The sequence below is a fragment of the Schistocerca nitens genome, chromosome 3 (genome assembly GCF_023898315.1).
Source record: "Schistocerca nitens isolate TAMUIC-IGC-003100 chromosome 3, iqSchNite1.1, whole genome shotgun sequence".
NCBI lineage: Eukaryota > Metazoa > Arthropoda > Insecta > Orthoptera > Acrididae > Schistocerca > Schistocerca nitens.
Window position 1 is genome coordinate 523,304,431 of NC_064616.1, and position 13,254 is coordinate 523,317,684.

At 41.2% G+C, this 13,254-nt stretch overlaps 1 protein-coding gene and 1 non-coding gene across 2 annotated transcripts in view; one reads left to right on the plus strand and one right to left on the minus strand.

Moving 5' to 3' along the window:
* Positions 1-13,254, minus strand: part of LOC126249646 (GTP-binding protein Di-Ras2) — an 872,182-nt gene that overhangs the window by 321,808 nt on the left and 537,120 nt on the right. The window lies entirely within an intron of this gene.
* Positions 10,039-10,114, plus strand: Trnak-cuu (transfer RNA lysine (anticodon CUU)). The gene has a single exon. It is a non-coding gene; the product is annotated as a tRNA-Lys (tRNA).

The window sequence follows — 13,254 nt, forward strand, 5'->3', positions numbered from 1 at the left end:
GGTCTGAAACAAGAAATAAATTTTCGACCTCAGTTTTTACTGGTGAATGGTATGATAGATAGTTTTGTATATAGCCTCCAGTGTGTTTCTTAGAGAACTCACAGTTATAGATTTCAAATATTATATTTTCATGCTGAAAGTGTGGGAAGCTGTCTGAATTTTCCATCAGAAAAATTTTGGACTAGTTTCCACGGCACCATCACTCGTCTAGGAGAAACAATACCAGCAGAAGCAAATTTAGGCAGCATTGTACCTTCATAGTAATGAATGGAGTTCGACTAGAGAAGTCAACTACTTAACCTAGTTTCAGTAAACCTCCGTTATTTGCACGACCTTCTTGTTCTCGTTAAGTCTACCCTTGTATCTGCAAGTTGTGCTTCTCCCATTTCACATGCATTCCAGGCCTACGTAACTACTAATATATTTGAGAATCGTCTCACCACATTTCCGAGACACGTTGGTCATTGCGGGCTTTCAAATGAAATAATGATGATGATGTGGTGGCACTCAACTACGTACCCTCCGACTCAGAGTTGAAATGCGATATATTTCTGCAAAACACTTATTGGTGTCGATGGTCCTGCAATTAAATAAAATGTAAGTTGAATAACAGGGAAACAATAGATTCCTACTTCACTTAATTATTTATGAACAACAACATAGCTCGCCAGATATTCACTTCGAAACGCTTACTACGTCTTCATTGCAGAAGTAACGGAAATCTCACAAGTCGGCACTCCGAAGTATTTCTGTCTCTCGCAATCACGCACAAACTGCTCCACTCCAAGTCTTTCCCGCGACTGTGCGTCCGTCGCGCCGTCACGTGCAGCACTCCCCGTGTCCTGTGCCGTCCTGTTCAGAATTCTTCTCCCGCTTCCATCCAGTCTCCCCATGCACGAGTGTTGCGAATGGCTAGAGCGCTCGCGCCTTGTCTTCAAGCCAACGCACCCACACTAACATAATGAAACACATTCGAAATACTGGATTTACATTTAAATAACTTGAAATTAAATAAATATTCCTACGGCTGGACCATAAACACGCTCTAATACGCATTGTTAGATACATAAACAAATTAAAATACATATATCAAAGGAAAGCAACAAAAGGTAGGCCAGTAGCCTAACGTCTCTGTGCTTTCTAAAACACAGTAAATATTTAACCAATTACTTCATGAATAGTATACATCGGATGTAAACAAAGACATAGATGAATAAATATATTTATAAGTATGCTGCTACCGTTTTTTCGTGTAACTGTGGAGTACTTATAGCCTGACGCGGTCGATAGTAATCGGCCACTTTGACCTCCAATAACTCATTTACTATTCAAGTTACATGCCTGTAATCTATACCAATTTAGGATTACACTAATAGCTTTCTAAAGACACGTAGATCGGCGAAATCGGATGAAGTGATAAGGTTTTGTAAATTCAAAATGGTTCAAATGGCTCTGAGCACTATGGGACTTAACATTTGAGGTCATCAGTCCCCTAGAACTTAGAACTACTTAAACCTAACTAATCTAAGGACATCACAGACATCCATGCCCGAGGCAGGATTCGAACCTGCGACCATAGCGGTCGCACGGTTCCAGACTAAAGCGCCTAGAACCGCTCGGCCGGCTTTGTAAATTTGTTGCTGGGTGTTACTTGTATAATTTACCGTCAGATACTTAACTTTAAACTAATAAATATATTGTAAATCTTATTACACCATCAGAATCGTTGTGCAAATAATAGTAATGTACATGTTTCGTTTTGAGGTATCAAGATTCATCTGGCTACTATTAATTTGTATGTGAGCTGTGAAGTGTCTGCCATTATGGTCTCACAAAATCCGCCATCTCTGGCTCTCCCGGCATACAAGTCTGTTTGATCGACACAGCGTCACCAAGGAATTCCCAGCCACGTGCTCTATGGACCACGTGGTCCGGCCGTTGTGCGGCATCACGCGGTTGCTAACGAGCCGCGCTTTGCCGAGCGGCCCGAGCGGTGGCCGCCAACTCTAAACTTCGAATATTTTCAGGGCGCCACAACTCGCCCGTTACCTCACATCATCCACAAGAAAAATGTAAGGGACAGTCAAATGAAAACATGACAGATGGAAAAATTTCAAAATTAATCGCCATAACTGTTAATACATTTATCCCACAAGACGGCCAATGTCTCCACGGGAAAATGTTTGTCGTTGCGTACCGAGCTGTGATTGTAGGCAGGCGTACACCTCTCGTCCGAAGCAAATCAACGACCACCAATATCTTTATTCTGGGCCCCAAAAATATGGCAATCGCGTGGGGACAGATAATGACCGAATTGATGATGTGTAGAGCCTTGCCAGCGAAAGATTTGCACCGTAGTGGAAACAACCGTGGCAACATGCAGGTGGGCATTATCTTGCCACAGAGTGATGTTGTCCGTAACATTGCTGGGCGTTTGGACTCGATTGGACGCCTACCGCTGTGCGTTAATTGTGGCGTCGTGTTCCAAAACGTCGATGAGCAGCGGGCCCTTACAGTCAAAGAACAATGTCATCACGTTCTTCCCGGAGCTGACGTACCTTTTGTTTCCACTGCACTGCAGAAGTTTTGCTGGGAAGCCATTACACATCCTCTGATTTCTCTACATGCCGTTTTCATTTTTTTGCAGCCCTGAAGAAACACATTCGTGGCCGTCGATTTATTCCGGATGAAGAAGTTCACGCCTGAACACAATTATTGTTCTGTAGGCAACGGCAAATACTTTTCCATGAAGACACCACCGTTTTGCCTCACAGTGGGATAAATATATCAACAGTTATAGTGATTTATTTTGAAATAGTAAACAGTTTACTTACCTTTTTCTCATTGGTTTCGTTTTCATTTATCTGCGCCTTATAGATGACTGTTAAAAAATAATGGAATCAAGATTAACTATTAATGAAATCTACTAAGTAGTAATCAGACTTTTCAAGAAGTGTGTCTTTGCTGAATGAGTTGGAGAACGAATGCGACTGTTGTCTAAATTTCTCTTTACTTGATAGATCACACTAACAGCCCCAGCAGCATCCTTCTATGACTACGCTTACTTTCTAAACCGGTAACCTCCAGAATAAATTAATTGTTTTGTTTGTGTTAACTCAAAGAGACACAGATTACACTAAACTACCTATATACTGTTTAGATGGAAGACACCGTGCGGTCTCTCTAGCTTACACCGACGACTGGGGCCAAAGCGGAAGCATTTTATCTACAATGTTTACGTGCAGGTCATTGCCCATAGGATCGTGCATTTGGGGCTGCGAGATAGATCGATGACAACTGTGACATATGCGCTACGATTTCAGGCTATAAGATTGTATCTTAGTGCCAACCTAACTGCCGTTGGTGGATTCAAAGGAAGTGAATGGGCGTAGCAGTTGCATTATGAGCGTGCATGTCACACTTAAGACGATCAAGGCAAGGTGTTCTTTGAAGATTAGGCGTAGAGTTAAGGAGTAGTTATCTATTCTAGAAATTATCTTGCCGATATAACTTGAACGTTATATAGCTGCATGCTACTGTTCACGGAAAGATGCCCTTGAGACGACGAGTGAGCTTCCTCGGGTCCGAATTAGGAATAATTTTCAATTCCCATAGAAATGATACGTGACAGTGCTATTCCGTACCCATTCTGAAACTAGTTCCACTACTGTTCTTAAAACAGTACCCGACGACCCCCCTCCCCCAACCACCAAGGATTCCTGTATGGAGTGGAACTAGATCCGACTGGAAATTATTACCTTATCCTGCTGTCAGTACAAATCCACTCTCTACAGTAACGAATATTACCCCACACACCCAACCCAAACTAAGCATAAAGTTCAACGATGTCGACTAGAATATCTATGGGAAGTTTATCGATAACAAGATTGGAAGCCATCCTACTAGCCTACAAAATCCAGAACATATCATCATCACTGATTCTTCCTTCAAAAAACCCTCCAGGAGCTGATACTAGTCACGAAGCGACGTATCCTCCGTACTTGTACCGACCATGAGCTCTTGGAATACTTCGTAGAATCCTGCTGGCACTACCGCTCCTTCTTCCTAATTCATGATCCGAACACTAACATGCCACAGGCAATTACAGAGACACGACCACAACTTCTTGACTGCAAGAAGACTCTGGGCCTGGCGATAAACATTTATTATACTTAATGTTGCACTATCCATAAACTCAAGGAAGAATTCGAAAGATTTCCATCGAGTTACAGGCTACAATTCTGTTACACACTGAAACTTCCTGACAGATTAAAACTGTGTGCCGCACCGAGACTCGAACTCGGGACCTTTGCCTTTTGCGGGCAAGTGCTCTACCAACTGAGCTACCCAAGCACGACTCACGCCCCGTCCTCACAGCTTTAATTCCGCCAGTACCTCGTCTCCTTCCTTCCGAACTTCACAGAAGCTCTCCTGCGAACCATGCAGAACTAGTACTCCTGGCAGAAAGGATATTGCGGAGACATGGCTTAGCCACAGCCTGGGTGTTGTTTCTAGAATGAAATTTTCACTGTACAGAAGAGTGTACAATGATATGAAACTTCCTGGTAGATTAAAACAGCGTGCCGGACCGAGACTCGAACTCGGGACTTTTACCTTTCGCGGGCAAGAGCTCTACCAACTGAGCTACCCAAACACGACTCACGCCCCGTCCTCACAGCTTTAATTCCGCCAGTACCTCGTCTCAGACCTGTTCACATCTCTTCCTGACAATATAAGAAAATGCAATATTTTCACCTCTACCTCCACTTTACATTCAACTTCTTCATTTTCCAGGCTTTATCTCGTATCTTCACTCTTTCGGCATGTTAACCTGGATTTGGAAATATTATTGGCAAAGGGCTGCCGACTGCCCTTCCTGTTGCCGCTACCCGACACCCTCCGTCCTCCAGGATGGAACTTGTGTGCTGTGTGCGTCCAGTCTTCCTGTGTTAACCCATGTGGAAATATGAGACGAGAATGTGTTCGAAATGTTTGCGAATCGTATAACTGAAGCGGGACGCGCTTTTCAGTTCGGTATTCACCTATTTCGACGTCATAACCCACCTAAAAAACACATCCAAACTAGCCGGAACACCGGCCCTCTTCATTAATCCACCTTGCGGATTCGATCCGGGGCTGGCGGACCTCCCCGCATCTCGGAAGCGGCGTGCTAACACGCCTAGCTACCCAGGTGAGGTTATAGTAACGATGACGCGAGCATACAGTACCACATCGGCAGTAGCTTGCTACTGTACGAATATATCGGGATTATGTCACAGTACAGTATATTGCTGCAGCATATTGCTTGCCGGGATATAACACAGATCAAGAACAACAAATCACAGGTTTCAGAATGTCTAAAAAGTTAGATCAACACTGGTCATTTCACGAATGGCAAAGGGATTGGGATAGTGAAAGTGCAGCATACATGGTATACAGTCTCCTTCCGAACTACAGAGAGAGACTACAAATGAGTCATAATGTCGCTGGCCAGTTCATGAAAACAGTGGACCCCATACGACGGAGTAAGTCCTAAAGGGTATTGCAACATATGTTTCAAGAACCACTACTATAAATACATAAAAGAGACCCGTGGATTTCAGCCTATTTAAAAAGAATCCTCGCTCCTTCCTAGAACAACTTTCAGGTCTATCCTCATCCGCAAAAGTCATCGAAAATTGTCCGCTGCTCGTGCTCGTGCGGTAGCGTTCTCGCTTCCCACGCCCGGGTTCCCGGGTTCGATTCCCGGCGGGGTCAGGGATTTTCTCTGCCTCGTGATGACTGGGTGTTGTGTGATGTCCTTAGGTCAGTTAGGTTTAAGTAGTTCTAAGTTCTAGGGGACTGATGACCATAGATGTTAAGTCCCATAGAGCTCAGAGCCATTTGAACCATTTTGTCATCGAAAATTCTTCTCTTCCTAAAAGTCCAAGGCGTAAAGGGTCCCTTGTGAGTGTCTTTTTCCATGAACTCGCCAGCTTTCGTTATTAGTGTACGGGGTTATCATTTGCAATCACTGAATTCTTTTCCAAATATTTATAGGCTGCCATAGAACATAGTGTGGGCAAAATGAATTGTCTTTCAAACCATATTCTAACATATTTAGTATATATCGATGACCTGCATCCTCAAGTAACACGAACAACAGGTGAAGCGTTTTGGACAGTGTTTATGTTACTTTTTACATATGAATGTATTTATGGAGCACAGGTCCTAAAGAACTAAATTACTGTTTCGCAATAATGGAAATAACTATTCCTTTCAATACATAATTTAGTTTAGTCTTCCACATGGATTTTTTAGCCAGTTGTTTTAAAATTATATCTGTAAAATTATGTATTGTCTTCATGACACGTCCGTAAATTTCTGATCTTCGTTCTTCCTATTTATAACGGGTTGTAGTCAACGATCATAATTGTAGCTTTCTGTGACGTCGCTTTTTCCCAAATCTAAATTACATTCTTGAAAGTTGTACTACTGTCGTTGATTTAACAAAGCTATGAAGGTGAATCATTATCTACTTATCTGTGTTTCTATCTCCTTTTCTCACAGTTATGATACTCCTTTCATTTGCATTTGCCTGGGCAACAATGCACATAACACAAGCAATGCACTCCGAGGATGTCCAAAACACCACAACTAACAGTTGTCCGAAAACATACTAGCTGAAAACACGGTTAATGAATATAGAAAAATCATTCGGAAACCAGTATTTTCTGTCTTCAATAATTGCTGTCTAAAGTAGTCTCAAGCCAACACGCCCTCTGAATGTAACATGTAAAGAACTATAGAAATCTGATTCGTACAGAAAGGGAAAGGGATTCGGCACCATTATAGTGACAGAGGGTTAAACATTAGTGATACATGTGGGTCCACATTTAAGCTTTTTCACGTCTTATTTCACTCCTACAATCATACGTTCCTTCTCAAGAGTGCTGAATACAATATGTAATAACATATTTCCTTTGTTCTTCAATAATATTTACTAATGTTTCTGTTTGTTATGTAGTGATATGTTTCATGCTACAAAAGAAGGAAAATACTTAGACATATGTTTCATATCGAGACTTACAGGGTAAGAATCGACTATAATTGATCATTTGGAGCTATAATTATCATTCGTTGAGTCAACATTTATTACGTCATATTTCTCTGCAATCATGTTGAGTAATTTTCTCTACATTTCTGCAAAAAAGTCATTTTATTGTATTCACATGAATTCAGAGTTTCAAAGCCACATCTAACGCCTAACCGGAATATTACGCTTGTACGTTATATACCAGATTTGTTGTTTTAAAGTCTGCCTTTTATATTGCTTGAATGTCATTCTTTAATGTTGTCAGGCAGCAATATTTACGTTCTTGCTATTCGTACACGTATTTCTACATTCACCTGAGTTCCGCAGTAGAAATGAACATACAAGTGGGATAACTGGTGACTGAAATCATATTCTCTGTTTCTGAAAAAAAAAGCCTAGCTTTCAGAAAAAGTTTGATGTCCTTAAACCTGACATGATTATTGGAATTAAGGTCCGCCTGTTATGCAAAATACAATTTGTCCATGTGTCCCAAACATGTCTCAGCACATCTGTGTCATCATCAGCGGGTTTTCTTGATTAAAATCTGTGAAATGTGAACATAATGTAAGTGATAACTAATCTACGAAAACTGAGCTTAAAGAACAGTTTTTGTTTCAGACGATGTCAACTTAGTGTTTACTGGCGAGTGAACGTATAACTTTATGTTTAGACTAATTTTGTTATGTCAAGATACTTAACTCATATAGGCCTATTTTCTATTTTTACGTTTTACTTCGACAGATCTTTTTTTCTGTGATCGTATGAATTACTGAGAAGAACGCACAAATGCTACACATAATTTGCAGAACATTGTTGTAACGAGCACTTTTCACTTAGCCAAAACCCAGGGTAAACGTTGATATTGTGTCTTATCCCTGACGGGCGGGTCACTTGTCTTTCAGCGAGGTTGGCGCTGAATCTGATTTTTTTTCAACCCCCTCCCCCGCTCTCTCTCTCTCTCTTTCTATGTGTGTGTGTGTATGTGTGAGTGAGTGAGTGAGTGAGTGTGAATGTGTGGTTTTTAGCTATTTGTGGTGCCTTTTCTGTAGAGATTCTTTAATGTGTTAAATAGTGCCCTTTACATAGTGTAGTGTGTTCATCTGTAGCCTATTTTGTTCCTGATATTGTATTCTGTGCGATGCAGTTTTCTTCTGTTGGCAGTGTATAGCACAGGCTGTGGCTGGTCTTTAACATTTTGAAATCTGTTTCTGTTGTAGTTGGTGATGGTTGTGGGCTATTAGATTGTTAGCAATTGTGCTATGTATCTACTAACTTTTGAGCCCTCAAGTGCTCTGGATATCTGTTTTGAAAGTTCCTGAAGGTTTTTGCTATGAATACTGACTGCAAATATTCCGTATGAGCTCATATATAGCTCATCTGTTGAATTTGTATGTGGGTGTTTCCTGTTTTCTTAGCTTTTACTGTATTGTGTTGTCTGTCCTGTATACTATTTGAAGTCCCTGTTTCATTAATGTGTTGACTATTCTGTGAACTATTTTGTTATTGTAGGTGAGTATGTGCCATCTAGTTTTGTGTATGTGTTGTTGCTCTGTTGTGTCTAGCATGTGCTCATTGTATGTACAGGGTGATTATAATTAAAGTTTAACTTTCAAAACGCTGTATAAATAACACTACTGTTCAGAATGACGTCAAATTGTAAAGGAATGTTATCGGAGAATGGGGAAAACGTATGGCAGAAAAAAATAGCGTGAAAATTGTTCAGTAGATGACATTCTACGTGTCGGAATACGTAAATGAAAACGACCCACTGAAGTTGGTATCAAAACGACGGGTACACGGCATTTCCTCCTTTCGCGTCTGCGACGTTCACCATGACTGTCTCAATGCAGGATCGCACTCTGCTTGTAAAGCTGTATTACAAGAATGATGACTGTGCACACATCGTTCTGCAGACGTTCCGGACACTGAAGGGTTTGAAAGAAGGTGTTGCTCCGATGACTACCGTGGGACTGGAGTAAATGATTCGGAAACTAGAAAATACGAGTTCTTTTGGTGTGCAACTTGGTAGAGGGAGGAAACGAATTGATTCAATGTCAGTGGTACCAGTGGCCACAGCAATGGTGGAGCAAACGTGTAGTGCGAGGAGAACTGCCCTAACTTTGGACAGCATATTGAACATGTTTTGCGCCAGTCACACGGAAATTAATAATCCGATTTGATTTTCAGGATGAGATTTTCACTCTGCAGAGGAGTGTGCGATGATATGAAACTTCCTGGCAGATTAAAACTGTGTGCCGGACCGAGACTCGAACTCGGGTCCTTTGCCTTTCGCGGGCAAGTGCTCTACCAACTGAGCTACCCAAGCACAGCTTTACTTCTGCCAGTACCTCGTCTCCTACCTTCCAAACTTTACAGAAGCTCTCCTGGGAACCTTGCAGAACTAGCACTCCTTAAAGAAAGGATATTTCGGAGACATGGCTTTGCCACAGCCTAGGGGATGCTTCCACAATGATATTTTCACTCTGCAGCGGAGTGTGCACTGATATGAAACTTCCTGGCACATTAAAACAGTTTTGCCGGCCGGAGTGCCGAGCAGTTCTAGGCGCTACAGTCTGGAACCGCGCGACCGCTACGGTCGCAGCTTCGAATCCTGCCTCGGGCATGGATGTGTGATGTCCTTAGGTTACTTAAGTTTAAGTAGTTCTAAGTTCTAGGGGACTGATGACCTCAGAAGCTAGTCCCGTAGTGCTCAGAGTCATTTGAATCATTTTTTAAAACAGTTTTAATCTGCCAGGAAGTTTCATATCAGCGTACACTCCGCTGCAGAGTGAAAATCTCATTCTGGAAACATCCCCCTAGGCTGGGGCTAAGCCATGTCTCCGCAATATCCTTTCTTTCAGGAATGCTAGTTCTGCAAGGTTCGCAGGAGAACTTCTGTAAAGTTTGGAAGATAGGAGACGAGGTACTGGCAGAAGTAAAGCTGTGAGGACGGGGCGTGAGGCGTGCTTGGGTAGCTCAGTTGGTAGAGCACTTGCCCGCTTAAGGCAAAGGTCCCGAGTTCGAGTCTCGGTCAGCACACAGTTTTAATATGCCAGGAAGTTTCGATTTGATTTTGATTGATACTTTTTATGCTGTTTTTGGCCTCACGACAACTAAAAACTGACGTGATTGATGCTTTGTATGCTGTTTTCGGCTTCAGGACAATTAAAAACCGAAGTGAGTGATGCTTTTAATGCGGTTTTTGGCCTCAGGATAATTAAAAACCCGCCGCGCGAGGTAGTCACGCGGTCTCAGGTGTCTTGCCACGGTCCGCGTGGCTCCCCCCGTCGGAGGTTCGAGTCCTCCATTGGGCATTGGTGTGTGTATCGTCCTTAGCGTAAGTTAGTTTAAGTTAGATTAAATAGGGTGTAAGCTTAGGGACCGACCTCAGCAAATTGGTTCCGTGAGACCTTACCACAAATTTCCAAACTTGCAATTAAAAACCGATTTTTCCCATCCGATGTGATATGACATCGCCTTGGTGGATGAGCGTACGTAACTAGCAGTATCACACCTGTACACCCGTGCTCACTGAGTAGTACAGTTTGTTTAATGTCAAACGTACACCTTAGGTATTGTTGTATGATTCATTTGTCATTTGTAGTCGACCACTATTAAATTATGATGCTTACACCGCCATGTATTGTGGCTATTTTTTTCTGCCATACGTTTTCCCCCTTTTCCGATAATATTCCGTTGCAAATTGTCGTCATTCTGACCAGTGGTTTATTTGTACAGCGGTCTGAAAGTTTAGCTTTATTTATATTCACCCTATAAATTATGTTATTTTGTGTTGTGTAAGGTCTAGCGTGTATGTGCCCTGTTCATTCATTTCCCACTCACATATTTGATGGTTCAGTTTCTCTATCATACTGGTATCACACTCATTTTTCATTGCTATTTGTTTTATTGTGTTTAGTTCCTACGTTTAGTCCATTCGCTTATGGGTGTTCTGTTTAATCTGTGACTCATGAAACTGAAGCTTTCTTGCTTGTGTGCCAACGGGCGGTTCAATAGATTGTAAATAATGGTCGTCATTGTTGTTGGTTAGCTAAGTATCGTGAAGTCATGAGTGTTTTTATGGTGATATAAACAAAATTTAACGTGTTGTCTGTTTCTATTTCAAAGGTGAAATGATTTTGTGTAAGCTGTTTATTTAATTGTATAGATGTTTTACTTGTATATGTAGTCTGTTCATCATCGTTATGCCATCGCCGTAATGGCACCAGTATTGTCTTTTCTGGCTTTACGCGTCTGAAGATATTGTTCAAATTCAAATGGTTCAAATGGCTCTGAGCACTATGGGACTTAACATCTACGGTCATCAGTCCCCTAGAACTTAGAACTACTTAAACCTAACTAACCTAAGGACATCACACACATCCATGCCCGAGGCAGGATTCGAACCTGCGACCGTAGCGGTCGCGCGGTTCCCGACTGTAGCACCTAGAACCGCTCGGCCACCAACGGCCGGCGAAGATATTGTTCTATAAGTTGCTCATTATTTTGTTGGCTAGGAGATCCATAATCAGTGACATCATTGGTAGTCCTTCATGTTGGGAATAAAATTCTTTGTTGAATATAAAGTAATTTTGTGCAGTAATGGTCTTTGTGTGGCTGTTTCAACGTCATGTGTGTCTGATGTGTTTCCTTGTTGTTTTAGTCCTTGTGTGATGATGTTGATTGTTTCATCTCTTGGAAAGCATTTGTACACTGATGTGATAATTTCTTTGAGTTCCTCGTTGTTTTCAGAAGCGCATATTTTCTGTAGTAATGTCTGTATGTGGGCTAGGTGGTAGTAACTGAGGACTGAATGTAATGGAATATTTTGCTTCTGCTGTTTTGATAGGGAATTAAAAGTTGTTGCCTTTCAATTTTCCTGTGTCATTCTTTTTATCTTACCTTTAGAGAGTGTATTTTTGTTGTTTTTCAGTGTCTTAAATGTTTTTCTGGTACCTTGCTGTCGGGTAACTTTTCAGTTGGTGTTATTATTGTCCTACAGAAAATCTAGCATTTTATCTAGCTGTTCATTTTCATCCTTAATCACTACAAAAGTTCCTTTGTATGTTCTTGTTAGTATAGCAGTGTTTTGTTTTAGTTAATGTTTCAGCTTACTGAATGCGATGTCTTCTGGTATTCTATTATTAGAGATTATGCTTTATTTGTGTGTTTTGAATACTTGAGTTATTGGTGCAGCTATTGTTAAGTACGCATTCAAATTTGGGTTGCTCAGTCATTTTGGTTCTTCTTTAATGTGTCCAGATCTTGTTATGAGGTCTTGCACTGTTTTGTTGGATATGTGTGTTAATTTTGTGTTTGGCCCTTTTTCTAGTAGGCTATTTTCCTAGGTAGGTGAGATTTATGTCGGTTAGGTTGATGATTCTACCACAGACATTATAGTTTTGATTGTGAGGACTGTTTTCAGTGGGTGTGCCTGTGCTACATATGATTCTGTTGAATTTTTTATTTTGTTTCTGCTGTTTATGTTGTATTAATTTTTGTATGTATGTTTTCTCTCTGAGTTATTTCCACAAAGTGAGCTGATTCTGCGAATTTGTTGGGCAATTTTAGATGTGGTTTGTAAAGTTCATCGGTGAGCAACTGTTTTTTAGCATACATTTCCTTAATTTCTTCTATTAAGCATATCACATCAGCCTTCCTTTTTACATTTCTTGGCGCAGATGATGTACTATTTACAGAGCTTTTAATATAGTCTGTAGTTACAATATGAGATAGACAATTTTCATTAATCTGTATATTGAGAACTGATAACTGAAGTATCATTAAAGTGTTCCTAGCCGCGCTGAGTGGCCGCGAGGTTAGAAGCGCCATGTCAATAATCGTGCGGCCCCTCCAGCCGGAGGTTCGTGTCCTCCTTCGGGCATGGGTGTGTGTGTTGTCCTTAGCGTTTAGTTAGTTTAAGTAGTGTGTAAGTCTAGGGACAGATGACCTCAGCAGTTTGGTCCCTTAGGAATTCACACACATTTCGAAATTTTAAAGTGTTCCTGTATTAATTGCAGAGGTTGCTGGTGAATACCAGCCTGGACGACGTAATAGTCATCATTTGGATTTTCTGCTCTTGCATATGTCGTGTCTGCGTTTAAAGTTGTTAGATGTAACACCTGCATGTTCTGCAAAACACTGATTTTTCATGTGATCCAAACATGTTTCAGCATCCC